The sequence below is a fragment of the Anabrus simplex genome, chromosome 2 (assembly GCF_040414725.1).
Source record: "Anabrus simplex isolate iqAnaSimp1 chromosome 2, ASM4041472v1, whole genome shotgun sequence".
Classification (NCBI taxonomy): Eukaryota; Metazoa; Arthropoda; class Insecta; order Orthoptera; family Tettigoniidae; genus Anabrus; species Anabrus simplex.
The window spans coordinates 987,101,963-987,127,904 of record NC_090266.1 but is presented as its reverse complement, the minus strand read 5'-3'; the positions used below and the strand labels follow the sequence as shown (position 1 = coordinate 987,127,904).

At 40.4% G+C, this 25,942-nt stretch overlaps 1 long non-coding RNA gene across 1 annotated transcript in view; it reads left to right on the top strand.

Moving 5' to 3' along the window:
- The first annotated feature begins 2,338 nt into the window (after nucleotides 1–2,338).
- The window catches only part of LOC136863233 (uncharacterized), a 42,246-nt gene continuing 18,642 nt past the window's right edge, over nucleotides 2,339–25,942 (top strand). The window contains exon 1 of the long non-coding RNA XR_010859177.2: nucleotides 2,339–2,423. This is a non-coding gene — a long non-coding RNA (uncharacterized lncRNA). The remainder of the gene's footprint in view (nucleotides 2,424–25,942) is intronic.

Below are 25,942 nucleotides of genomic sequence, written 5' to 3'. Positions count from 1 at the left end.
TAAAACACAAGGGCTTGTATGCTGACTGTTTAAAAAATGAAAAATCTACAACCTGTTTTCTTGTCAATAACCGGGTCGAGTATGGGAAAAATGAAGCTCTAAAAATGCAGCAAAGATATGACTTGTGTCGGCTGCCGAGGCTTGTCGCTGTAGTCAGCGTAACGTTAAGCCTGCAGCCCGGGTATCGAACATAAAGTCTAAATGTTCGGGACAAAATTTTGTTACCACAACATTATATGACTACTCAAGCTAAGTTTTTCTGATTAAAACACAAGGGAATGTATGCTGACTGTTCAAAAATTGAATAACCTACAACCTGTTTTCCTGTTAATAACCGGGTCGGGGATGGGAAAAATGAAGCCCCTAACATGCAACAAGGATAGGAATTGTGTCGGCTGCCGACGCTTGTCACCGTAGTCAGCGTAACGTTAGGCCTGCAGACCGGGTATCGAACTTGAAGCATAAAAGCGTACTATGAAGACTTACAGCCGCTGTCTTGCCTCGGAAGCCGAAGCACTGGGAAGACTATCTTGCGCATTACTCCCTAGGCCGTCTTCTTAAGTCCTCACATAAAAGATAACGTCGAGAAGGGTATCTTCCTACCGTGTAAAGGTTATGCTCTTTTAAGATAACATTGAGAAGGTCGTAAACTAATGTCTCACATACAGTGTGCGGGATTTTTAATACTCGGTATTCAGCGATAGGCGGCCAGCGCGCTGCCGCCTGAGCTATAGAGGCATATAACAATGCGAATTGAATTAGGCACTCCTAGACATGATACATCTATAAAATAAAAGGATTCATTTATGTTTTAAAATGATGCATTGCGGTAGTCTTATGCATTGTCTTATCAAGTGAATGAGCGTGGCCGCCTTGCTTGCGCGCATGTCTCCCTGAGGTCTACAACAGGAAAATGGGTTTCATTTTTCTGCAGAGACAGCGCTCACAGTCCCGCAGCTTTGTTCACCATGTAACATTCTCTAACATACAGTAGAAGTGAATAATAAAATTAATCAAATATGATTTTAAAATTGATGCACCGGCCATGTAGTGTCGGCGGTCAATTCCCGGTCAGGTCAGAATTTTTTAACCTGCATCTAAGGGATTGTTCGTAGCCGGGAGTTCGATTCCCTGGTTATGTTAGGTTTTTTTCTGAGTAGTCTTCTCCTCTGCGCAAATGCTTGGGATAGTATCTAACTTAAGACAACGACCTGCATGTCACAAGAGACTACTAAGAGGGAGCACAACTAAAGAATATGTACCTTGTCCGCCTCTGTAGTGGTTATCTGCTACCCACAGAGACCTAGGTTCGATTTCCAGCTCTGCTACGGGGTTCGCTCATTCTTAGGTTAACTCAGTAGAGGTGGGTTCGACTCCTACCAAGTTGTAGACAGATAACGTCGAGGTGACGGAATTTTGTCCCGCAGGCGTTTAACGTGTTAGAAAATCTACCGTCCCAAGGTTGGTATATTTGTGCACCAACATATAACATTAGAATGAGCCAGGATCCAATCTGTTAAGTTAACGTCAGAAGGCAAGCGCTTTAACCGTCTAAGCAGCTCAGCCTGTCGAGTGTAATTAGTAGGATATAAGATCAGTTAATTAACATTACACCGCGCGAGTTACAGTGTTAAGGGCTTTTAGTGGATCTAGTTAGAGAGACTGGCTACCCATGTGCTATACAAAGCAAATGCCGCGACTGTAAATAAACAGCGACGATACCAAGTAAATGCTGCAGTAGGAGCATAACAATTATTATCCGACTCCCGTTGCAGAATGCTCAACGTCGTTACCAAGCAAATGCTATGACTGCATCAAGGAAATGCTGGGGACTGAAACTTCTTGGTAAATGAACGTTCTTTTTGCTAGTTGCTTTACGTCGCACCGACACAGATAGGTCTTATGGCGACGATGGGATAGGGAAGGGCTAGGAGTGGAGAGGAAGCGGCCGTGACCTTAATTAAGGTACAGCCCCAGCATTTGCTGTGTGAAAATGGGAAACCATGGAAAACCATTTTCAGGGCTGCCGACAGTGGTGTTGGTAAATGAACGGTAATCATATAAACCGAGATTCATATTTTCAAAGTGAAACGTTTGCAAGTGAGAATAACAAGGGATATCTGGCCGTAAAACTGGGTTCAAGATAGGGAAACTGTAACATTTTAAGACATATCTGATATTTTATTTTATTCTAATTCTCTGTACTATACGGAATCGGTACTCAACGTAAGGTAGAAACAGCGAAGTTATGTACTTGTTTGCATGTGCTGTATCAGAACATCCGGTCGAGGTAGCAGCGTGCAGGCAAACGTGGCGAGACTCGTTCACTTTATATGAACCTAGAACTGAGAGTAGAGCTCTTCCTGCGCTGTGTGTGCAAATCCACCGTAAAACATGATTAACTTCCCTTATTGTTTTCATATGTAAGTATAAAGATAATCTAAGTTAAACAAATACTAAAAATGTGAATGAAGTGTATGTGCGTGAATACAATATCTAAGATTTTTCTACTGTGCACGGTGTTTGAAATATGTACGTGTGCGAGAAGCAGCTTACAGAATTTTGCTTGACATCTACAAATATATATTTTTTGATGCGCCGTTCATTTCCGTATTTCATAACTAGTGTTCGATTTTTACGGTAGTGTGTTTCAAAATTATAACCGTCTGTGTCTGGGTATAACACAAAAAGAAGTGGTGTAGTGTGTTTGTTAACATGTATAGTCTGTTCATATCTTCCACATTTCATAGTTTATTGATGTTATCTACTACACATCAGAGAGTTTCAGTGTTCGATTCCATGCATGCATTATTTTTACGGAAACTGTGTGTCATGAATCATGTGTAACCAGCATACGAAATAAGGAGTAAGGTATATTTATTCTACTATTAATCAAAGAGATCAGGGTTCGATGCCATGTGTTGCATGTATTTGAGATTTTTAAAATTCTAACTCTGAACAGAGAGCACAGGGTTTGAATCAATGATTTTTTATTCTATTACGGTGACTAAATAAGAGAAATCAGAGTTCGAATCCATAACTGCAATACAGATTTTTTTCTGATGCATGTGTTAGAGATTTTCTTTTTTTTAATCTGACAATCAACAGAGAGATTAGTGTTCAAATCCATTAATCATCTGCCTGCCTGTCAATTTCTCTTCTTTTTATCGACAAGATATCACGCCCTCCTTCTATCATATATTTATAATTGTACCATTTCACTGTTATGAGAAGTTACGACCGTAAGTAGAACAAAGATGGAACCCATGTATCTTGGAATAATTAACGCCGAAAGATCTGAATCATACCGCATGTGAAGGCGAAAGTGCTCACACCAAGTGGGAGAGAAGAAGAAGTAAGATCCAGAAAGCAGTGAAAAGGATCGAACGGGAATATTGTTATTAACAATTATTTAAAAAAACGAGATTGGATTGCTACCTAAAATATACGAGTTGAAGACGGAAGTAACTGCACCAGAATCTTAAGGACGGCACAACAACATATCAGCTCCGCGGGATAAAGAAGGAATTTTTAGAAGCTACATTGCGAATTGAACGGGAGACTAATAATTTCATTCAGCGAACTCCAAGAGACGTGAAGAGAGGAAAATAACAGCAACAAGCTTACGTCACTGCAGTCCCTGCTGACGTACTTCACGATATTACCGAAGTGAAGAGTTGCAAAGGGAATCCTACAATAACTCGAAATTGAGTGAAGAAAGAGAATTAATCATTTCAAATTCTAAAATTACATCACCCTAAGGAAAATATTCGACCAGTAAATCAACTCTTTCAGAGGGAACAATCTTAACATTAGACAGTTTCTCACAGTTATTCACAATGGAAATGCTAATTAATCTCATATGCCATTCTATTCCAACTAGACCACAGATGAACATGAAGCTCTAAGGAGATGATAAGCCAGACTGCCCAAATGGGTGCCGCAGGATGACGTTGCCGACCGAGATGACTGAGCCCAGAGGAGGAATATGCGAATATTTCCCGTCCATCCAGGGAAATAAGTAGCGACGTTTCAATATGTCCTGTCAGCTGGACATATGACGGCGACTGGAGCTGCTGAATTCAGATAAGTCTTACTTTTAAATCAGTGTAATAATGTTTGTATTCAACTGTAAATGTAGTATGATTTATTAATTTGTTCGGTGCGAAATGATTAAACGACAAGAGTGGTATGATAAATTAGAATGAAGGTGGATAGGTAATCTTCAGATGTGCATAACAAATCCTTAGATAGGTAGTCACTCAGTGATAAAAGCCTACGTTCGAAATGTGATCCATGTAGAGTGAAATTCTGAGTTAGTCATAGTGACAGTAAGTTGTATGATAAATAAAAGAGCGATATAGATACGTGTGTACATTGGTTATAGTCAATGGATGTCAAGTTAGGAACCAACAGTAGGATATTTTTACTTCGCCATATTTATGAAATATGAAATATCTTTATTGCCCACCCTAGTGTACACCATCGGCTTACAGGCAATAAAGACAGACAGAGCGAAACAAAGGAAAACAAGCAATAATAACAACTACATATCTCTTAAAACTACTTAACTACATTTACTACCTCTACATCTACTCAGTATCATCCCACACGTACGCGGATAGCCAGCACACATGCAGTAGGATATGCTTGCTAGGTAGACAAATCTGTTTATGATAAATGGTGGTTATGACTGAATGAAGGTCATAGTATTTGGAAATGTGACCATGAACCGTAATTGAAATAATAAGGGCCACTATGGCAAGAAGTGAACCCGTGTTAGTAAGGAGACAGATTATGGTTTTGAAAGTATAATAGTAATATTTTAAGAGAAGTTGATACGTGATTGATGATTGAGAATAATGATAGTTATTGATTCTTCGCGAGGATGAACACGGTGACGTGGCTATGCACTTAACGGTTTTCATGTAGAGTTTTGCTAATTAGGAAATGAACGTGTAGCAATTTCATGTTCTGTTTATCTCACGAGCAAGCATGTAGAAATACAAATAAGATCTGGGTGACATCTGTTGGTTAGAACGCTCTCTTGGTAGTGTCAACAAAATCTCAGTTAGGAGGACGAACTGAACACATGTGCTGTCACAATTTTTTTTCTTAATACCAATCTATTCTCAGACGAGAGGAACGTAGTAATTTCTTAGGCGACATCCCATCACTGATGACTAAATGGAAATGTAGGAATGATTTTCAACGGTCAAGTCTTCACACTATACTCCACTCTTGATAGCATATTTCAGACGAGACTAGTAGGGTAGTCATTAACAAGTATAATATCGCACCTATGTTTAGCTTAAAATGACGAGAGGATTTGGATCTTTAAATGATATATGTGTCTTATTGGTTCTGATTGAACTTTTATGAGAACTACATTGATTTGAAAGGGGAACTTATCGGAATTCATGCAGAATAAACGGACGTAGACAAAGAAGCATTAATATTCAACATTCAACATTTAATTAAATTTTCAATGGTCATTATTCCATATCCAACATTGTGATTTAATTATGTATGGAAACATTAGGGAACTATCCTCCCAGATTAGCACCCATAGGTATTTATTAGCATGTTGAGAAGGATAGGATTATTCTATGGCAGTAAATAAATATGAGCTCCGAGGGAGAGCTAATAGTTAATTCAAACCTCATATGTAGTAGGGAAAAATTCCAATTCTTGAAATATGGTTATAAGTCTCAAAAATGCGTCCTGGATACCATGAAGAAGACACCCTCAGTCTATATTTTGCTTATTGGAACTCTTGTTGTAAATATTTCTTTCTTTTTTCTTTGCTAGGGTGCACCCAGACCAATAATTTTTTTTCTTGTTACCCAGATAAGTTATTAACTATACAGATAAGTTTTTCTTTAGTTATCCAAGTAAGTTTTCAATTACTTATACGAATTTTTAATTACCTATGTTAGGAAATCCTTCACTAATTTAAGTATTCAAACATACTCGACTTCGTTTCAATCCATTAATTGAACGCTTTATTCCAATTTAATTATTGCTTTAAGGGCCTAAGAGGGAGAATTTGACATTTTCTTTTGGACTTATGGGTTTTAATTTGATAATTATGAGCTGGAGCATAATAGTATTCAACTTAATGGTGGCCTATCCAGAACTTAATACCTTGCCATACATTGCATTCTGTCCCTGATTTTGTGGGCAAGCATGACCTGAGCACTTAACGTAATGGATTCCAGTAGATCTATTACAGATGATGACGAGATCAAACAACTTTTACTTTAGAATGCATAGTGGGCGCTGGACGTGCCAAATACTGGTAGATTTTCCATGAACATTACTTACATATATTTTTGCACGATACCGGCCTTTTTGATTCTTCTTTCTACCCAGAAACGTGGAAGGGCTGAATAAAGGAGTGATATAGAGCAATTAAAAGAAAAAAGGAAATGAGTAATTAAATATTGAATGGAGAAATAGGTAGACTTATGAGGTTAAGTCCATGTTCCCTCGAAATAGGCCAAGTGAACAGTCGACCATACAATTTCCTTTACCAGATTTTTCTTTTTATGGAGGATAGTTCAATATTCGAATTCTGGATTGAAACATTGATATAATAAACAAATGTAGAAAATGTTAAACAGTTCTTTCAATGTGTTTGTAGTATAGAGACCTAGATTTAAGTAAATGAGAGCGATAACATCTTGATAGCATAAGAATTAGAATAAGTAACATATGAAAGTCGTTTCTATAGGTGATTTAAGTCTTATTTGGCTCCGCATGGTATATCTTTCTCTGATTCGGAACTCAACACCCAAATTATTGAACTGTTTAGTTGGAAAGATCATAATTAAGCTAGCCTGGATATTATGCGTCCTTTCAGGGAGCCTGGAACGGCGCATAATCAAGGTAATTTTTTTCTGTTCAGAACACGATGGGGAATGTATGCTGACTATTCAAATCTTTACTGTAAGATAACCTCTGCGAACCATGTGACCTTGCCGCGGTGGGGAGGCTTGCGTGTCCCAATGATGCAGATAGACGAGCCGCAGGTGCAACCATATCGGATGGGTATCTGTTCCGAGACCAGACTAACAAATGATTCATCGAAAGGGGGTAGCAGCCTTTCGGTAGTTGCAAGGGCGGCAGTCTAGATGATTGACTGATACGGCCTTGTAATAATACTCAACATGGCTTAGCTGTGTTGATAGTGCTACACGGCTGAAAGCAACGGGAAACTACAGCCGTAACTACCTCACGAGGACATGCAGCTCTCTCTGTATGAATGATGTACTGATGATGGCTTCCTCCCAGGTAAAATATTCCTGAGGTAAACTAGTCCCCCATTCGGATCTCCGGGTGGGGACTATACGAGAGGGGGCGATCATCAGGAAGATGGTTACTGACATTCTGCGAGTCGGAGCGTGGAATGTTAGAAGTTTGAATCGTTGTGCTAGGTTAGAGAATCTGAAAAGGGAGATGGATAGGCTAAAGTTAGATGTAGTTGGTATAAGTGAAGTACGTTGGCAGGAAGAACAGGATTTTTGGTGAGGCGACTACCGAATTATCAACACAAAATCAAACAGGGGAAATGCAGGAGTTGGTTTAATAATGAATAAGAAAATAGGGCAGCGGGTAAGCTACTACGACCAGCATAGTGAAAGAATTATTGTCGTCGAGGTAGACACCAAACCAATGCCCACCACAATAGTGGAGGTCTATATGCCTACTAGTTCAGCGGATGATGCAGAAATCGAAATAATATACGAGGAGATAGAAGATTTAATACAATATGTAAAATGTGACGAAAATCTAATTGTGATGGGAGACTGGAATGCAGTGGTAGGCCAAGGAAGAGAAGGTAGTACAGTAGGAGAATTTGGATTGGGACAAAGGAACGAAAGAGGAAGTCGGCTGGTTGAATTCTGCACTGATCATAATTTAGTCCTTGCCAATACTTGGTTCAAACACCACAAACGACGGCTGTATACGTGGACGAGACTTGGAGACACTGGAAGGTATCAAATAGACTTCATTATGATTAGGCAGAGATTCAGAAACCAGGTGTTGGTTTGCAAAACTTTCCCAGGAGCAGACGTGGACTCTGACCACAACTTGTTGGTCATGAAATGCCATCTGAAGTTGAAGAAATTGAAGAAAGGAAAGAATGCAAAAAGATGGGATCTAGACAAGTTGAAAGAAAAGAGTGTGAGGGATTGTTTCAAGGATCATGTTGCACAAGGACTAAATGAAAAGGCTGAAGGAAACACAATAGAGGAAGAGTGGAGAGTCATGAAAAATGAAGTCAGTAGGGCTGCTGAAGAAATGTTAGGAAGGAAGAAAATATCAACTAAGAATCAGTGGATAACTCAGGATATACTAGACCTGATTGATGAACGACGAAAATACAAGAACGCTAGAAATGAAGAGGGCAGGAAAGAATACAGGCGATTAAAGAATGAAGTGGATAGGAAGTGCAAGGTAGCTAGGGAAGAATGGCTGAAGGAGAAGTGCAAGGATGTCGAAGGCTGTATGGTCCTGGGAAAGGTAGATGCTGCATACAGGAAAATCAAGGAAACCTTTAGAGAAAGGAAATCTAGGTGTATGAATATTAAGAGCTCAGATGGAAAGGCACTTCTAGGGAAAGAAGACAAAGCAGAAAGATGGCAGGAGCATATCCAACAGTTGTATCATGGTAAAGATGTAGATAATTTGGTTCTGGAACATGAAGAGGCTGTTGATGCTGATGAAAAGGGAGACCCAATTTTAAGGTAAGAGTTTGACAGAGCTGTGAGCGACTTAAATAGGAACAAGGCACCTGGAATTGATGACATTCCCTCTGAATTACTGACTGCCTTAGGAGAAACCAGCATGGCAAGGTTATTTCATTTAGTGTGCAAGATGTATGAGACAGGAGAAGTCCCATCCGATTTTCGGCAGAATGTTGTTATACCTATTCCCAAGAAAGCCGGTCCTGACAGGTGTGAAAACTACCGCACCATTAGTTTAGTATCTCATGCCTGCACAATTTTAACACGTATTATTTACAGAAGAATGGAAAAACAAGTTGAAGCTGAGTTGGGAGAAGATCAATTTGGCTTCGGAAGAAATGTAGGAACACGTGAAGCAATCCTGCCTTTACATCTGATCTTAGAGGATCGAATCAAGAAGGACAAGCCCACGTACATGGCATTCGTAGATCTAGAAAAGGCATTCGATAATGTTGATTGGACCAAGCTATTTATGATTCTGAAGATGAAAGGGATCAGATACCGAGAACGAAGAATTATCTACAATCTGTATAAATATCAGTCTGCAGTGATAAGAATCTAGGGCTTTGAAAAAGAAGCAGCAATACAGAAAGGAGTGAGGCAAGGCTGCAGTTTGTCCCCTCTCCTTTTCAATGTTTACATAGAACAGGCAATAAAGGAAATCAAAGAGAAATTTGGAAAGGGAATCACAGTCCAAGGAGAGGAAATCAAAACCTTGAGATTTGCCGATGATATTGTTATTTTATCTGAGAGTGTAGAAGATCTCGAGAAGTTGCTGAATGGTATGGATGAAGTCTTGGGTAAGGAGTACAAGATGAAGATAAATAAGTCCAAAACAAAGGTAATGGAGTGCAGTCGAACGAAGGCAGGTGATGTACGAAATATTAGATTAGGAAATTAAGTCTTAAAGGAAGTAGATGAATATTGTTACTTGGGTAGTAAAATAACTAACGATGGCAGAAGTAAGGAGGACATAAAATGCAGACTAGCACAAACAAGGAAGAGTTTTCTTAAGAATAGAAATTTGCTCATTTCAAACATTGATATCGGAATTAGAAAGATGTTTTTGAAGACTTTCGTGTGGAGCGTGGATTTGTATGGAAGTGAAACATGGACGATAACTAGCTCAGAAAGAAAGAGAATAGAAGCTTTTGAGATGTGGTGTTACAGAAGAATGCTGAAGGTGAGATGGATAGATCGAATTACGAATGAAGAGATACTGAATCGAATTGGTGAGAGGAGATCGATTTGGCTAAATTTGACGAGAAGAAGAGATAGAATTATAGGACAAATCTTAAGACACCCAGGACTTGTTCAGTTGGTTTTTGAAGGAAGTGTAGGTGGTAAGAACGGCAGGGGTAGACCAAGGTATGAATATGACAAGCAGATTAGAGCAGATGTAGGTTGCAATAGTTACGTAGAAATGAAAAGGTTAGCACAGGGTAGGGTGGCATGGAGAGCTGCATCAAACCAGTCTATGGACTGATGACTCAAACAACAACAACAGATTATATGTTCTAAACACAAAAAGTTGCTCTTTGTAGAGGGGCACAGCAAAATGCATTTTGCAGGTCCTGTGTAACGGCATTGATTAACAACAAGTTTTATCTTGTTCAGGGTGGGAGGTCACGCGTCGGATGGAGACGTAAAGCCTTAGCGACGGTGTAGTTAGTATTCCTGCAATAATAGTTAACGGGGAGGGCCATCTAGTGCAGGAGGGCCACCAGTCCGATAACAGTAAAACTGTGAGGAGGAGGAGGGATTGAGTCGGGGACAGTCTGTCGGAGGGGGGCGTAACGCCTTAATCATAAGATCAAGTCATGTTATGCATGTTTAGACATTCGTGACTGTCGAATGGAGGCATAAAGTCATGAGCTGACCTCTTTTAAAATCACTCACGCTGTAACGTCACGTTATTTTTTCCTTGGATGAAGACGTAAAGCCATAAGCAGATCACTCGGTAACACAGGTGCACAATTAAGCAGTATGTCGGATGGAGACATAAAGCATTAACCTGACCTCTTTCAAAATTACAGATAGCGACTGTGTAGTTAGAACCCTCTTAAATAGAAACGGGCTGATCGTAAAACTATGCCAAAAATGACGACTGTATTTAGACCCTCCAAGAATTGCGAGGGGAAGGGCATCTATTCGTAAAACTGCGCCCAACAGGGCGACAGTGCTGCTAGGCCCTTTCAAAATGTCGTCTGTGAGGAGAGAAGGGATCTGACCGTAAAACTGAGCGCAAGATGGCGACGGCAAGGGCATCTGTCCAAAAAACTGGGCCCAAGATTGCGACTGTGTAGTTAGGCCCCTCCAAGATTGCGTCTGGAGGTGCATCTGCCCATAAAACTTGGCCCAGTATAATTATACTTCTCCAGAATGTCGTCGGGAAGGGCATCTAAACGTAAAACTACGCCCTTGTAGTTACGCACCTCCATGAGGTTAGGTTTTGCTCTCTTATGCGAATCGCCATTGCCCTACTGCACAAGATGGCGACGGGAGGAGCCACATTGCCTACTAGGCAAGATGGCATCGGGAATGCATCTAGCCGTAAAACTAGGTCATGTGTAATTAGGCATGCTCTCTTACGGGAATCCCCCATTGCCCTACTACTGTTGCCGTCGGCAAATGAATTTGCCCGCAAAAATGACGTTTGTCCCCTGTATGGTGGCGTCTGTGATGGTAGGCTCGCTCTCTTACGCAAAATCCGCATTGGGAACGGCAGCTGGCCGTAAAAGTGGGGTTAGACCCCACGAAGTTGGCGACTGTAAGTTAGGCTTGCTCTCTTATGCAAAATTCACGTCGGGAAAGGCAACTAGCCCTAAAAGAGGGTTTAGACTCCTGCAAGATGGCGACTGTGAGGTTGGGCTGGCTCTCTTTAGCAAAATCCACGTCGGGAAGGGTAATTAGCCGTAAAAGTGGGGTTAAGCCCCTCCAAGATGTAGTTTGCAAGGTTAGGTTAGCTCTCTTATGCAAAATCCGCGAATCGGCATTGCACTACTGCTACACTAGGCGTCAATGACCTCTAATGAGACTATTCATAGGTACACTACTAGGGGTCAATGACCTCGGTGCTGACTCAGCACGAAAAATGCTGGCGTTGTGGTTAGAGCACTTATAGCTCTACTACTTAGGGGCATAACGCTGAAAGGCGACCTTAGGTCTTGGAGCTGAGTGACCGCATAAATGGCAAAAGGGTGAAAGGGCTACATGTCAAAAGGGAAAAATGGCTAAAGGACAAACAGGCTAAATGTCAAAAGGACAAAGGTGTAAAAAGGCAGAAGGGCAACTCCTACTCTACCTGCTAGCTCGATCCTCCTTATAGAACTAGTAGCTTAAAACTAGTTCCTCCTCCACATAAACCGAGTAGCGTATGACAACCTATTCGTCCTCCTTAAGGACTTAGACTTCCTCCTCCTCATAGACCTAGAGGAAAGAGGTTATGTATGGTCTAAGGCTTCGAGCTGAACTTGAATCAAGTTGGTGACATGGGAGTAGGAAGATGGTGAAAGGTTTAATACTTGTGCTTTATTCATAGGGACATAGCGGCTACTCATTGTACTGGTAGGACTAGGGAGATGGTCTAATGATTAATACGTGTGCTTTTCGATAGGGACTTAACTTTAGAAAGCTACTTCAAGTTCTTGAAGCTGAGCGGCTGCAGAGTCAAAGATGCTAGAGTGTCAGCTGATGCGTAACGCGCTATTGGTGTTTGGAACACTGAATTTTTTTATTGTAACGTTTCGAGCTTATAGATTTGAACTCTAGAGATTTACAATAAATTGTCTACTGTAATGTTGACATTACTTAGATATTAACACCTTGTGTTCAGAACTGAAAAACGTTTGCGGTTTACACGACTGGTAATGGGACCCAGGGCTCTTCACTTTGGACCGATGAGAATCAGGCTAAATAATTGACTGCGAATTGAAAACGTCCGTTAAATTCAAAAACACCCAACGTTCGATCAATGAGAAATTTAAAACTCGTCGACCCGAATAGGAAGGTTAAGCCTGAACAAAGACCCAGCGTCATGTGAGTTTAAGAGTGCGCGCTTAACCTCACATAACCTTTTGCTCTTATAGCATCAAATAAAAAACCCGCAGCCTCCCACTACGGTTGCAGCGCGAAATTTTTTCGGTTCTGAATATTATCAGTTTGAAAATTTTAACTCAAAAATACAGAGCGTTCCACATCAGCACAAACGCTAGCGCAATTGACTCTACAGTCGCTCATTTCCGAGACTCTGGGATGATCCTCTAACGTTACATCCATATAAGCAATGCAAACATTTTAGGCTTTATACCACCTCCCTGGTCCCATACAATGTAATGTCACCATATTTTTTCGGAATTCCAAGTTCAGCTCCAAGCCCTCAGGTTTCATTTCGACGTTACGCACCTATAAATAAAGCAGATATATTAAACCTTACGCCAACTTCCTAGACTCATGCTACCGTACCTTTCGACCGATTGACGCCTTGATATAGGGTGTAGCTGCAATTGTTTAGAAGTTTTTTTGGCATTTGAAAGCCTGATAGCCTTACCGTTATGGATCATATAAGCAATATGTTGATATATTTCTGATGAAATCGAACCTCCTGTGTCGATTGACACCTTGATATAGGGTATACCTGAAATTGTTTAGAAGTTAACATTTTGGCAATTTGTAGGCTGATAGCCTTGCCGTTATCGGTCATATAGGCAATATGCTGGCATATTTCTGATGAAATCTAGCCTCCTGCGTCGATTGACACCTTGATATACGGTGTAGCTTTAATTTTTTAGAAGTTGATATTTTGGCACTTTGAAGGCTGATGGCCTTAAAGTTTATGAAAAAATAGTCAATCTGTTTCGATAGAAATATCGAAGTAAGGGTTGATCTTTCCAATGTTGCACTTATATTAATTATCTCATGATGGGAAAAGGGTATATATATTTTTGATAGTAAAATTTCATGGCTGATAGCCTTGCCGTTATGGTTCATACAAGTAATATGTTCATATATTTCTGATGAAATCAAGCCTCCTGCGTTGACTGACACCTTGATATAAGTTGTAGCTGCAATTGATCGGAGTTAGTCCTATAAGAGAACTTGTATAGCGACCATTTTGTGCATTAGCCGCTGCGTCAGCCTTCTATTATGATGTTATGCCCCTATGAATAAATCACACGAATTAAGCCTTATAGCCGCCATCTTGTTCTAAGTTCAACTCCAAGTCCTGGGAGGTTAACGCATGGTCAGGTTAACGTTAGGCCTGCAGTTAGCCCAGGTATCGAACTTGGAAATCCGTTAGGTTAAACTTCTACTTTTACGCGGTTAGCCCGGTGTTGAATTTTGAGTCTCTTAGGTTAAAGCTTGTACTCTTAGGGTTCGAACTAGGGCCTGTACGGATAAGGCCCTTAGGCCCGGAGGCGATGCCGGGATCTGCGAGTTTAAGTCTAGACACGGCATGCCTGTTAGGTTAAGCCCCTCCTTTTAACCATAATCACGCTGGCTGTTAGGTTAAGCCTGCATTTTTTGGCATCGAACTTAGGTCTTAAGCCCATAATCGAACTCCATGTCTGTAAGCCTTAGCCTGAACACGTAGCCAGTGTAAGGTCATGTAAGGTTAAGAGTACGCTCTTACTCAAATAAGGTTACGGGCACGCTCTTAGCTAGCAGCCCGCACCGCGCTGTGACGTGACTCGCCGGATCAGGCCTCGTCCAGGGTAGGATAGTGGTGGTGGCCGCAGAACTGCCAACTTTACACTACTGTAGTTCATTAATGTGTGTAATTGAAACGGGAATGCCCTGTTGACATTCGCCGTCAAAGTATTTTGTACCGGTACGCAACTCGCGCTATCTCCCGTCTGCTATGGTAATAAAATGAAATGTCGTATGGCTTTTAGTGCCGGGATATCCCAGGACGGGTTCGGCTCGCCAGATGCAGGTCTTTCTATTTGACTCCCGTAGGCGACCTGCGCGTCGTGATGAGGATGAAATGATGGTGAAGACAACACATACACCCAGCCCAAGTGCCATTGGAATTAACCAATTAAGGTTAAATCCCCGACCCGGCCGGGAATCGAACCCGGGACCCTCTGAACCGAAGGCCAGTACGCTGACCGTTCAGCTAACGAGTCGGACGTCTGCTATGGTGTGAAAAGACCGCTTTGTGCTCCGGCAGCGGATGTGACGGCGAGGCAGGTGATCGTTCGCTGCAGGGAGCCAGCCGAGGCCAAGTGACGTCATGATCGAACATTCCATTGCTTCTATTTCGTTATCTGCAGAGTAGAATGTCCGATAAAAATTTTAACCGCGTCATCATGTAGATCCTTACAACAGATAATAATGTACCGAGTTTTAAGAAAATCGGCGGAAGAATGGCCGAGTTATTAAGGTTGAAGAATCTTGTATTTGAAACTTCGCAATCAGACCCACGGCGTATAAAAGAAGCGTGCTGGCTCAATAGAATTCATTTGTTTCCAGCGAACTGCAATACTCAGTCTTAAATACCATGTAAATATTGTAAATAGTATGCAACCAACTGTAAATACTGTACATATTGTAAATAATGTGTAACTAACTAAGATACTGTTCAATGGTACCGTGTAAACAATATGACATATACACATGTATACCGGTACTATACATATTGCAATGATCATAACCTCTGTATACTAACAAATCTGTAAATATTGTAAATATCCTAATAACCCCCAATAAAGTTATTTAAAAAACCGGGGGAAATGTATATAATTTCAAATGTAAATTGTAAACAACTCGATATTGTAACCGCGTAAAAATAGCTGTAAAATTTGTAAAATATCACCAGTAAATATGTAAAGGAAAATGTAAAAACACATATTGTAACAGTGCATAAACAAAATATAAAAACTCAAAATATGTAGATCGCAGTGGCGTATGCTGCAATCAAGACATGGGCTATCACTAGACTTAGGTTACTCAGTTTCGATAGTTGGTTTAGTGAACGTCAAGCCTTAAGGGTTTTGAGCTGCAGCTAATTGCCATCGGAATAGCCTGCTATGTTAAGGATGGTTCACAAGACCTAGCCTCTGCTACTGCCAATACTCAAAACCTGATCAATGTAGATCGTAGCCAACGAATCAGCCTCATCGTACTCTTAATTCCCCTAGCTCGGGGGCTGGGTGCTTATGACGTCCTCACCATTCATTTCATAAGGTCACCATCAAGCCTTATTATTATTATTATTATTATTATTATTATTATTATTATTATTATTATTATTATTATTATTATTATTATTATTATTATTATATTGCGAATGAGCCCATTAGGACTACGCAAAGTACTTAGAGACAGGCATTTGCCTTTCTTTGTGCCCACACTTCCTTCATTCGTTTGCTGTGTGCTTCTTTTCTCTCTTGAGACCATGTTGTTCCGGTTTTCTTCTTTGATTTTTCCTCTTGGTCAACTTGCCACTTATGAACTTTGGTTCTGAAGATAACCCGGCTTTGGATGTCTTCAGGTGTAATTCCTGCCAGTTTGAGATCTGTTTTAATTTCGCCAATCCATTTTATTGTGTCCGTTTTAGCTTTACTTCGGTTTTCATAAAATTCAACTATTTGCTTGGTAAGTCTCTGGGTTCATCCTTTTTATATGTCCAAAGAATCTTAATCTGCGTTTTCTGATGTCGCTGTGAATGTTAGAAAATTGTTTGATTTCCTGTTTCCCTCTAAGGCGGTACTGTTCATCTACGAGTTTTGGGCCTAAATTTTTTCTAATGATCTTGCGTTCCTTTTTCTGAATATTTTCTAGATCAGTTGTCCTGTTCAAAATTAGTGTCTCTGATCCATAGAGGCATTCTGGTTTAATAACTGTATTATAGTGTCTTAGTTTAGCATGCTTGGAGAGACACTTTTTGTTATAGATATTTTGGGTGAGTCTATACGCAGTTTCCATTTTTTGGCATCCAACTTCATTGGCTTTTGTTTCCATTCCATTCTCCTGAATTATTTCACCGAGATATTTGAATTGCTGGACCCGTTTTATTTTGCCATATTTTGTCTCCATGAATTTAGGGGCTTCTTTGCTGCAGGTCATGTATTCAGTTTTTTCAAACGATATTTGGAGGCCGACTTTTTCCGCTGTTTCTTTCAGGATTTCGATCTGGTTTATGGCTGTTGAAACGTCACGAATTAAGATTGCCAGATCGTCCGCAAATGCCAGGCAGTCTACTGCTAATTTGCCCCTACCAAGAGTGATTGGTTGGTCAATCTTGAGGGCAGACTTCTGTTTGCGCCATTCCTGTATTACCTTTTCAAGGACGCAGTTGAAGAGTAGTGGAGAGAGCCCATCTCCCTGTTTTACTCCTGTTTTGATCGGAAAAGGGTCTGAGATTTCCCCCATGAATTTAACCTTATATTTTGTGTCTGTCAATGTCTCTTTTACAATTGCGAGTGTTTTCCGGTCTAGACGCTGTTCTTTTAATATCTGAAACAGTGATTGACGATCAACTGAATCATAGGCCTTTTTGAAATCAACAAAAGTACAAACTACATTTTTGCTACAAATTCTCTGATGCCTTAGGATTAACTTTAGGTTCAAAATTTGCTCTGGACATGAACGGCCTGGTCTGAAACCTGCTTGATATTCTCCAATTTTTGGTTCTAGTTGCTGTTGGGCTCTATCGAGAAGGCACTGAGATAAAATTTTGTACGCAACAGATACCAATGAGATTCCTCTGTAGTTATTTACATCTGTTCTGTCTCCTTTCTTATGTAAAGGATGAATTAGTGCACTTTTCCAATCTTTTGGAATTTGTTCTGTTTCCCAAATCTCTTGGATGATACCGGTGAATTCTTTTATAGTATTTGGGCCTGCTGATTTGAGAATTTCTGCTATGATCCCATCCTCACCTGCAGCTTTATTCATTTTAAGTCGTTTTATCTGTCTGGTAATTTCTTCTTCATCCGGTGGTACTGAATTTGGGTTTGTGAAGTCAGGTTCCTGCGGTGGAAATCTTTGTGTTGGCTCTGGGCAGTTAAGCAGTTCTTCAAAATACCTTGCAAGTTCGGTGCAGTTTTCTTGATTGTTCAGTGCAAATTGCCCATTTACTTTCTTAAAGCAAAAGTTTTGTGGCTGATACCCTGTTAGCTTTGTTTTGAAGTTCTTGTAGAAATTTCGTGTGTGGTTTCTTTCGAAGTCCTTTTCAATTTCCAGTAGTTGATCTTTCTCGAATTTCCTTTTGGTCTGTCGGATTAATTTCGCTGCCTCTTTCCTGACTGCCAAAAACATTTTGTGATTCTTATCGGTCTTTTTGCTGTTCCACTTATTGTATGCATTCTGCCATGATTGGATGGCTTGTTCACAGTCTGCGTTCCACCAAGGGTGTTTTTTTCTTTTCTGCAGAGGAATCAGTGTTTGTGCTGTTTCAATTAGTTTGGTCTTGAGTTGCTGCCAATTGTTGGACTGCTTTTTCTCTAATTCTTCGGTGAGAGATGGCTGGATCTGACTGGTATCAAATTTCGGAATTATTTGCTTCCTTCTTCTGAACCTTTGGGGTATCAACTGTAGTTTGACTCTTGTCAGATAGTGGTCTGAGTCTATGTTTGCACCCTTCCTTACTTGGACATTCATAATTTCTCTGTGATTTGGGTACGAAATTGCCACGTAGTCAATTTGAAACTCGCCCAAGAGGGAGTTGGGTGATCTCCATGTCATTTGTTTAGAAGGTTTCTTCCTGAAGTGAGTTGACATGACTTTAAGGTTGAATGCCCTGCAGAATTCGACTAATCTCCGTCCATTCTGGTTCGTCCATTTATGTGCTGGGAATTTTCCAACTGTTTTCCTGTATTTCCTTTCCTTGCCTAGCTGAGCGTTGAAATCTCCTAACAGAATTTTGACGTGGTTTTGAGAAATTTTTGATGCTGTTTCTTCTAGTATTTCCCAGGATTTGTCTACCTTCTCGCGATCTGTTTTATTGTCTTCATTGACTGGCATATGTGCATTGATCAGTGTGTATGATTTGTTTGCACACTTCAGGGTGATTTTCATTAGCCTATTGTTTGCACATTTCACACCTATTACTGAGTTAAGTATGCTCTTCTTGACTGCAAATGCAACTCCTAAATGGGGTGTGTTTTTGAGAATCCGTTTGTCTGTTTTACTTTTGAAGAGTCTGTAGTTCCCGAAATCCATTGCGTGTTCGTCAATCAGCCTCGTTTCTTGGAGTGCCAGTATTTCTGTTTTTTGATCATTTAGGGTTTGCTCTAGTTCGTACAACTTCCCTGCCCGCAAGAGAGAATTTATGTTCAGTGTTCCGAAAAATGTTTTGCTGTTTGGGCGAAGTTGGCCAGAGGTCTCCGACTCCCTCTGTTTGCGTGTCCAGCCAGACTCCCCAGAATCCGATAGTCTGGTTGTGCTGCTAATGTCAGCAGTGGATTGGTTACCACCTGGGGTACAAATTTGTTTTCTGCCACGCCTCATGGTACTTGATTATCCAAGTATTGGACCGTAGTCCAGTTTCTTAGGACTGGAGTGGATAGTTCCAGAACATACATTTCCAGCCGCACCTCTGGTGAACAGACGCTGACCACTTTGCCGCTTGCTGCAAGTCAGACGCGAAGTGGATTTCAGTCAGTTCTTCCGCCCTCTCCGCCATCGGGATGAATCCTCTTATGCCGTCGAGGCCGTTGTCCATTTTCCTTGTTCCCTCAGTTGATCCGCGGGTGCTTATTTGGTTATGCCTTATTCGCACCTGTCCTGCATATCTACAGGAACTTTCCCTATCAGCCATTGGGACGCGCCGTGTCGGGGTTGAGGGCCCCCACCCCAGTGTCTTACATAGAGTTATGCCTAACTCCTACTCAGTTCAGAGCTAGACCCCCACACATGCTGACCGGGCACGGATTATTATTATTATTATTATTATTATTATTATTATTATTATTATTATTATTATTATTATTATTATTATTATTATCTCTTAATCCGTTTGTCCTTCAGGGTTGGTTTCTCCCTCGGACTCAGCGAGGGATCCCACCTCTACACTCAAGGCCAGTGTCCTGGAACGTGAGACTATGGGTCGGGGGATACAACTGAGCAGGAGGACCACTACCTCGTCTAGACAGCCTTACCTGCTATGCTGAAGAGGGACCTTGTGGGGATGGGAAGATCGGAAGGGATAGACAAGGAAGAGGGAAGGAATCGGTCATGACCTTAAGTTAGTTACCAACCCGGCATTTGCCTGGAGGAGAATTGGGAAACCATGGAAAACCACTACAAAGAATTCTTGCTGCCATTGCAGCATTAACAAGGCATTACATTATTTTCCCCGCAATAAAAGAATGCCCGAAAATCATTCAAAACATATCAATTATCACATTTCCCCGGTGATGTAGGAACCTTAGATTGCACTCCTACAAGAATTAGGCATTATCGAATGTTGTGATATAACAGTCCGTTATTTCATTTTTTAAGCACACTCGCATAATTTTAAATTAAAACTATAACATTTGTTTCGCATTCGTCATAATAACGCTGTTGTTGCCTCTTACTTGACATGTTTACTTCTTAGCGGTCTCCGCTAACCATAACCTATAATAATGTCAACCATGTGTCTGTGTGACAAAATACTATTTTAACACGCCACTAGGAGCGCTATATGTAAAAAACAAAAGACGCTCACTGCCAAACGCGTTCAGAAATCTTACGGAAATGTGTTAATTTGTCTTTAACAATTGTTTCGTAACAAATGTTGGAAATACGTTCGTGAAACAGGGTACTTTTAAACGAAGTGTTAAATTAATAACAATTGTTAGTTAACATTTGAGCAAAATGTAACACAGAGTTGAAGAAACCGGGCCTAAGTGTTAGAAGTGCGATCTTAGGACTTTAACTTCGTGTGAGATTGAAGGAGGCGAATTATCTCTAGTTATTGGTGGTGATTAACTTGTACAAACAGTGATACAAGAGTGATAAAATTGGTTTCATAAAGTGTCGAACTGAAAAGACTTAGATGATTGATGTTTTAAACAATCACGAAGCGACTTGTGAATTTCATTTCAGTTCGCAAAGAGTGTACCTTAGTTTAGTTTACGGGAATGTTCCGCATGAACTTTTCTCAAATGACTGTGTTTTTCGTAAGACAGTGCTTAGCTCAATGCTCAATCTTTTCGTAAGACTGTGGCTCAGTGAAAACTTAATTTCCTTCCATAAGACTGTGCCTTCGTGAAAACTTAGTTTCTTACCATAAGACTGTCCTCAAACAAGACTGTGCCTTCATGAAAGAACGTAATTTCTTTTCATAATGTTGTGTGTGCTCTAACTTGCATTCATAGAACTGTATATTCATTTCATCATGTTCAAGCATTACGTTAGACTGTGTCTTAGTGACTTAATTTATTTCTTTTCATTGGACGGTGCCAAAGTAATGGTGTTCATTTCATTTCGTAAGGCTGAACCTTAAAAACTAAGTTGTCTAAGAGAATAGTATGTTAAGAAGAGCAGCTCGGTAAGTATGTTGAGAAGAGTTGCAGTAGGCTAAGCATTTTTTTTAAATCTCTGTTCGAATCGATCTTCTTAAGACAAAGGTATCTCTTGCTAAGCAGCAAACATGTTCTGAACACAACGATCAGTGCTCTGAACACCTGTTGTAAATAACGGCATCGACTATAGTGTTCGATTCTAGTCTTGTTACCATTGCAGTAGACGATATATTTTTTTCTCTGTTAGAATCTACCTTCTTAGGACATAAGTATATCCTGCTAAGCAGTAAACATGTTCTAAACACAATAATCAGTGTTCTCAACACCTGTTGTAAGTAACATCAGGTTCGTTTCAATATAGTAAGTATGTTAACAAAGTCTTAGGGTGTTGAAAACAGCAGCTTCGTTTAAGTATACCAAAAAACTAGGTTCTCTAAGATAATAGTATATTGAAAAGCGCAGCTCGCTATAAGACGGTAAATATGTTGAGAAGGGCACCTTGCTATAACATAGTAAGTATGTTGAGAAGGGAATCTTGGTTTATAATTAAGATGGTAGTATGATGAAAAGCGCAGCTTGCTTGCGGCGTGGCTAGGTCCCGTCAAGATCAATTTAAATTCCGTGCTACAAAGTTTACTTCTGTTAAGATAGCAGCATTCGAGTAGGCCATGTGCACGTAGTTGAAGATAGCGGCTGTTATCTTGACAGATACGAACAAAGCACGTGGAATTTTTCAAATTGCCCGCTACTACATGCAAAAGGTAGCAGCTATGAAGATTTAGCCCCGTCCAGATTCCAGCACTGAAGTTAACGATAGTCTGTTTTTAAAAGATGAAAGCTATCGCCTTGACAGCTGTCAAAAAGGCACGTGGAATTTCAAATTGCCCGCCACTACGTGCCTAAGGTAGTAGCCATGAGGTTTAATGCCGTAAAGATAGCAGCACAGTGCTTCCTTGTTTAAATATGGCAGCTTTCAGATTGACAGCTGTCAATAAAGCACGTAGAATTTCTCAAATTGCCCGCTACAATCTGCATAACGTAGCAGCACGATGCTCTCTTGTTTAAAGACCGCAGCCGTCACCTTGACAGCTGTCAATAAAGCACGTGGAATTTTTCAAATTTTGCGCGTCCACGTGCATAAGGTGGCAGCCATGAAGGTTTAGGCCTGTCAAGATGGCAGCACTGAAGTTAACGATAGTCTGTTGATTAAAGATGGCAGTTGTCATCTTGACAACTGTCAAAAAAGTACGTAGAATTTCAAATTGCCCGTCACCAGATAAAGATAGCAGCATTGAGGTTAGCGATGCTTTGTTGTTTAAAGATGGTAGCTGTCAGCTTGACATCTGTCAGAAAAGCACGTGGCTTTGTTTACAAACAAGAGCACGTGGCTTTGTTTACAAATAAGAGCACGTGGTCATGACGTCACAAGGTCAATAGCTGGGGTCAATTACCTCGTTTGCTGACGTAGCAGAAATATTGCTGACGCCATGTGCTTTGAACATTTTTTTGCCCTACTACTTTTAGTACCATTTAAACATCCCGAAAAGACTGCGCGATTACTGAATTAACCTAAAGCCGAAGAAACAGTTTAACAGATATAAATGCAATTATATCAGGGCGTGTGAAGTAATGAGGGAACGACTTTATAAACTGTGAATAATTAGAGCGGTAAAACATACAGTAGCGTGATCAAAGTAACAGGGAATAATTTTAGCCTAATTTATGGTAGTTAAATATGTGGAAGCAGTAAAAACGCCCAGATAATAGCAATGTCTTTTAGGCTGATTACAGTGTGTAACGGCGCTTCATTCGGGAGAAAGAATTGTGGAAGTGGTTAACGTGCGAACGAGGGGAATCGAACGGTGGCTGTGTAAACGGAGGAGAACGAGACCCATCCAATTCATTCCAGCAGAGAAGACGACATCACCATGGATTGCAGTGGAAGACGTCCCAGAGAGCTTCGAACCATGGACTACCAAGCTGCTAAATCAACCTATGGTCTTTTGGAGATGAGGCCGAGAGGCAACACTTGAACAAGTTAATTTCTAAACCGATGTAATCATGGGTTTTAGCAAGTTTCAGTAAATTTTCATGTAAATAAATCATTTATTTGAATCGAACCATGTGTTAGTCTAAATAGGTTTCGGGACGGTTGCATGTATAATTTTAGTGTAAATAGTTTTGCTTGCATTGTGTTTGGTTATTTGAGTGATATATGTTAGATAGATGTGTTTCACTGCATATTATTTAATGTTATTCTTGTCTTGGGTGGAGTCATGGTAGTTCGAGTGCTACGACCATTCCGAGAATAAGGACGAAAGGGCATTATAGCAATTGAACTGGGAGAAGATCCTTGAGAGGAATAAGCAGCTAAAGGAATAGGATTTGCATGGCAGATTATTGATTTGCATGATATCTCAGAGATCCAGACGAGGGTGAGGACGATATGTCACGGCAGATTAGTTCACAGCTATGTGGGAGGTTTGAACCGGGGCCAAGTGAATGTGAAATGAAGAAATATTGAAAATATTCCAGATAGTCCGATCTTAGAGTATACTTCGTGGTCTATCTGATGTGAATTTCAAGTCTGGGGATAATTATACCAGATAGCGTGATGTTATTGTAAGAATTGTATGGGAGGTTATGACCGCCGTGATTGCTGAATTTGCCCCAGTGAAAACAGGCTTAACCGAGATCAGCGTCCTTGTTTTACGAGTGAAGGAAGGAGCCAGGCATGTGTTGAAAAACGAGCCCCCCCGCTGCATGAGCGCCTCGTCGTTAGTTTTTTAGGTCTGGAATGTGGGTTGTATTTACTGCCTCTTAAAGGGAACCTGATTTGAAAGATAGCCGCCACCCGACGACCTTGCGGATCTGCTGGTTCATTGTGGTCTATGACCTTTCTCGGAGATAATCAGATAAACCAGATGTGATCAATCCGTCAAGACAAGTGCATTTCCATTCATGTGTGTTTACAGGCAGTGTTTTAAATGCGTAATTTCATTGGTGTGTGCTTGACTTCATTTCTTATTATTCTTGGCTTAGTCGTATTTTGTCCAGGGAAAATAACCCCGTATGCTCTTAGCTGGGATGCGAGTTTCTGAACTCATTCATTTGCATATTGGATACCGGGCCACTATTAGAGTCAGTGAATATTTTTGGGAGGAAATTTACGGTCCTGAAAAGTGTTATGCGTGTGTGTCCTTTAAGATAAGGGAATTATGTAGTGCGAACCTTGACGACCTATGCCCATGTTATATTACATTTTCTGTAACAAATATGTTACACCGGATTGGACTAATTTTATCACTGGTGTGAAGAGAAAGGGGAATAAGATGTCACGTCTCTAAGAAACATAATGTGAACTATGTTTGTATGGGGAAAGTCCCATCAGTTGGTAAATTTAGTAATGTTTATTTCGATAAAGTATTTATATATTTAAAAGGTGAATTTCTATGTTTTTTCTGTTGTAATAAATTTTGGTCCTTTAGTAACATGTTGATTTGTCATTCACAAGTTAGTGTATTAGTTTCCTGTCCTGCTTCGATTTCCATACTATTATTATTTAATTTTTATTAAATCCACTGGAGAAGCGTTCGCGAATATATCATTGGACACCCGGCCGAAGAAAGCAAAATATCAGTAAGGTCCATACATGGCGCTAGTTACGTGGGGCAATCTGAAGGGTTTTCCTGAAGAGAAAGATGTTATGAATGTCAATCTTGATAACCATGTAGACAGGGACATAAGTGGCCCACTGCCATGGGACGTTACCATTGTTACGTTGGAACAGCAGGGTTGGTTCGCAACTTGGTAAGCAGTAATGAGTGATTCGTTGAAAAATTTTAAGTTAGATATATGTAAATGATAAATAGATAGGACCAGTGAATGAAAATAACCTATCTGATCACTCTATGGACATGTCGAACATTTACATGCAATCTATTAGTTTGCTGGAAACAACGGAATGTCTACCCAAACTTATGAGGTACCACGTGCATGGTTATCCTTCAGAAAACCATTACCGCAGACATGATAAACATTACTAACCATGGAAACGGTGCAGCCGCAGTCTCACATTAAGAAATGACAAATATTACGTCGGTGTCAGCGGTTCAGGGCCTTGTGAGCCAGTGTTTCAGAACACATTCGCCTACAGTCGAAGGTAGTGACGGGATATTTGGTATATACGGTGTGTTGTACATAATATTCTGGGCCCAAGTGTAGGAGTTTTTTAACAGACTAGGGGCAAATTAATGTCAAATTATTGAATATTTACGGGAATTTCTGTTATTCTGAAAGACATTAAAACATAGAAAGTGGTTCGAATAGACAGTTTCGGAACGGATGTTTACACTTTTGGATTAGTGTGTGATTTTTTAAAAGTAATGTAGCAGAAGCAAAGGAAAATAAAGTAATCTTTAAGGGCGAGACGGGACGTGAGATATCTTGGTAGATTGTCGCGGAGCTTTATCCCGAAAGATCGTTTTCTTAATAAAAGTAGTTAGTGATGGCAGTGACACCAGAGAATTTGTTGGCGCGGATAGATGAGGCCGCGAGAGACAGTAAGGAAAAAAAATGGAAAATACCGCACGTGAGAATCATAGACAATTATCAGAGTTAGCCCAGAGTGTGAAAGAAAATAAGGAACAAATGGAATATACCACACGTGAGAACCAAAGATCAGAGTTAGCGCAGGGTGTGAAAGATCAGATGTTACAACTAGAAACAAATACT